Raw genomic sequence first — 3,999 nt, forward strand, 5'->3', positions numbered from 1 at the left:
AGGCGGAGGCTGTCGTAGGTATTCTTCCCCCTCGATCTCCATTAGAATCTGCGCACGAGGAGCGGAGAGAGGAGTGTAGGAGTCATACCTGGGGCGTGCCGGCCTCGGAGTCTGTTGCCGGGGTGACTTTTGGATTCGTCGGGGTGGCGAGACCCGACTATCGGTCGGGGGCCTGCTAGGTTCGGCGGGCTCCCGACCTTTCCTCCGCTTTTCTTTCAGGCCTCTGGGCTCGGCCAAGCGTCGGTCGGACGCTCCTTCGTCCGCGCGCATATACTTGTATGCGCGCTCCAGTAGCTCGGCATATGTCCGGGGGAGGGTCTTGTCCAGAGAATAGGTGAATCGGGACGCCCTCAGGCCCCGCTTCATGGCTGAGACAGCCATGTCTTCGTTGAGGTCCCGGACCTCAAGCGTGGCCGTGTTGAATCGCGCCACGAAGTGTCAGAGCGTCTCATTTTCCCCCTGTTTGAGGGAGAAAAGGCTGTCCGACGTTCGCGGCAGCTTTCGGCTGGTGCTGAAATGGGCCACGAACGAGTGCTCGAGCTGCCCGAAGGAGTGGATACTTTCCGACCGGAGGCCAGAGTACCAGGCCCTGGCAGCCTTGCGGAGCGTAGCGGGGAAGCCGATGCAAAAAAGAGCGTCAGTTGCCCCTTGAATCGTCATGAGAGCTTTATAGCCCTCGAGGTGGTCGACTGGGTCGGTGGAGCCGTCGTATGGCTCCACGTGCGGCATTTTGAACCGACTGGGAATTGGCTCGTCGAGGACCAGTCGGGAGAGAGGTTGGGCGGTCTGGAAGTCAACGTCGTTCGAAGACTTCTGGCCGTCCATCTGCAACTGGGCGAGTCGGCGGTCGATTTCCTCGAACCGGCGCTCGTAGTCGTCCGCTCGTCGATGCTGGGAGACCCCGGGAGTGGAGTCTCCGAAAGATTCCGAGAGGGAGGCCGACGGCGCGCGCGGTCGTTTCTCCTTCCTTGCCCGTTCCAGCGGGGAAAGGGAGGGCTGCTGGGACCGTCAGTCGTCACGCCAGGGCCGCTCCTCCTCTTCTCCGTGGGAGTGCTGTTGAGGGCGCTCGCGCGGAGGCGACGGAGATCGGTGCGGTCGTCGGCGGCTGCTCCTGGAGGGCATCGGACGGGCCGCCGGTTGCTGCTGGAGGCTTTTGACTGCGTCCGTCAGTACGGTCATCTGCCGTACGGTGGCCGCAATCTGCGCCTCCGTGGTCACTGCAGGGCGCGGAGAGCTGGGCTCCGCCGTCGGTGGTGGCGGGGAGGCCTCTTCCCGGCGGGAAGAGCGCCTTGCCGATCCAGTGATTCTCGATCGTTGAGCTCTTGTCTTTGTCATGCTGTCCCCTTTCTGGCGCGCCAATCTATTGCAGCCAATCGCCTCGTCGATCGATCGTCGGGGGACGTGCACCTGCAAAAATGAGAAGTCCACACTGACCGGAGGCGGCTCCGACGGGGACCCTCCGACGGTCAAGTCAGAGAGGTGACTGGGCAACAGTGAAATGTAGACAGAGAGCTCGATCGAGAGGGAGAGAGGGAGAGAGGAGCGAGCCTGTGGTTTCGAAGTCGAGAAGTGAGGGAGCGGACCGGATCCCTTGCACTGTTGCCTTCCCCGATTTATATAGTGGAGCACGGTATGGCGCCGTCATTAATGGCGCAGACAAGTGAGGAACTGTCAACTCACTGTAGACTGTCAGAGTCGCCGTGAAAGTGTCATGTCGCCGTGTGGCCGTCAAATCACCACGGTTGACAATGCCCTCGGCGGGACAATGCCCCTAGATAGCCGTGCCGCATGTTGCTGTCAGAACTGACAAAGTCTGGCGGCTGTATGGCGATTGGAGGAGCCGACCGACCCTAAGTCGGTGGCCAGCTGAGTGGCGTCGGGCCCCTCCGTTGGTCGGCGAGTCCTTCGTGAGTCGGTCATCAGACCTCTGGGTTCAGTCGGTCGGGAAAGGTGCGCCCGACATATCCTCAGTCGGTCGTGAGCCGATAATTAGTCGGTGATGGCGTCCGTCAGTCGGTCGCTCCGACCGCCAATTGGTCGGTCCGGCCGTCGGTCGGTCGGTCGGACCGTCAGTCGGTCGGTCCTTTCGGCAGTCGGTTGGTTCCTCCGGCCATCGGTCGGTCGGTCGGTGGGTATTCCCCAACAGAGGTGAATGAACAAGAGATATATATCTTAACCACTTTTCTTTGTATCATCCAAGTTTGATGAATGAATCTTTCACTCTTTTCTCTTTGCTCTTCCTTGGTGGATGTTTCAGTGTTTTGCTCAAGGGCATCTTTTCCTTGTTGTTTGCTTTTTGTGCAGGTTCTGATGAAAAGCTGGTGGCTGGGAGGAATGGATGCTATGAGAAATTTGGTGACCATGGGAGTAGCTTCCCACATGGTGCTCCAATGATGCTGGTTCCTTGTTTTGATCATTCTGGTTTATCTGATTCAACCACTGAGGCCTCGGCAACTGAATCAGTGGCCAACCACACGAGCAGTGCTTGGCTGCGTGGTGAAACAGATAATGAGAGGGAGAAGATTAGTCTGCCCTTCTTTGATTTCCTTGGAGTGGGAGCAACATAGAAAGTGAGGTTGCTGCCTACTGTACAGAAAGTCCATAAAGAGGGTGGAAGAAAAAGTGGGGGGCAAAAAAAAGAGGGCGAGAAAGGTTAAAAAGCAGAAACAAAGGGGAAAGAGTGAGAAGGGGAAGTTTTTTTTTTTTTTTGGCTCATTAAAAGCAGCATCTTAGTTTTGTTGCTGGAAACCTTAGTCCGATGTTGTTAACTCTTCTCAATGAGGTTATTAGGAAACTAATGCCATGACATCTGTTTCAATTTTCTGAACAAAGGGGATGCTGCGGTAGCCTGTAATCTCTTGCGCCTTTAGTCATACTTTCTAAGTCTCATATGTGTAAGCTATTGACTTAAACTAAAGTAGGAAACACTGATATATATTTTCAGTCACATAGATGGTGGGATTTGTCAATTAGTATGGCGGAGGTGACGTAGATGGAGAAGGAGGTGCAGGCTCAGTTCTATGATGCGGGGTTTTGGAGGAGCCCATCGCAAAGGGAAGTGGAGGAGGAACGGTGACCGCAAGGGTAATGACATCAGTATCGGTAGCAATCTCTCTTTCTCTATCTTCCTTTTCCCCTATGATTCTCCACAGTAAAAAATTAAAAGACGTGTCTTTTTTTTTTCTTTCAGACACTCTTTATTTTTTGTTTTATCTTTTCGAGACTTGATTTTTACTGTTCGTCTCACTGGATTCCACGGAGGAAGAAAGATATGGTTCCAAGATATTATATATAAAGTTTAATATAGTTTTTTTTTTTATTGAGAAAGTTTAATATTGTTGAGTCGGTCTAATATACAGAGAAAGGTTAAACGATCTGAACAATTATTATCAAAATTTTTATTTTTATTATATATATTAATTATATTATTATAGTGTAAGTGTTTAATAATATATGTAATTGATTCTGTTGAGAAAGTGTCAATTTCGATCAATAAGGAATAATTGATTTTGATATCTCATGTATGGTATAGGATTCTAAGCTAGTATAATAATAAAAGAAATAGTCAAATTGGTGACGTTTTAATAAGTGACATTCTAAATATTTGATAAGTGACATTATAAGTGTTTAGCATGATCTATTATAATTTGATAGAGAGAAACATATTAATGACCTTTTGATAAGTGACATTTTGAGTATTTGATAAGTGGCATTTTGAGTATTTGAAAAATGACATTCTGAATATTTAATATTATTTATTATATTAATAAAAAATTTATATTAATTATTAAATTAAAAATTATTTATTAATAATTTTTAATATTAGATCAATTAATTAGTTTCAATTATTATTTTATTTAATTTTAAAAAAATATATAATTTTATATATATATATATATATATATATATATATATATATATATATATATATATTTTTTTTTTTTTTTTTTTTTTTTTTTTTTTTTTTTTTTTTTTTTTTTTTGTTACCCGTGCATCAGA

Source organism: Elaeis guineensis, chromosome 13 (genome assembly GCF_000442705.2).
Source record: "Elaeis guineensis isolate ETL-2024a chromosome 13, EG11, whole genome shotgun sequence".
Taxonomy (NCBI): Eukaryota; Viridiplantae; Streptophyta; class Magnoliopsida; order Arecales; family Arecaceae; genus Elaeis; species Elaeis guineensis.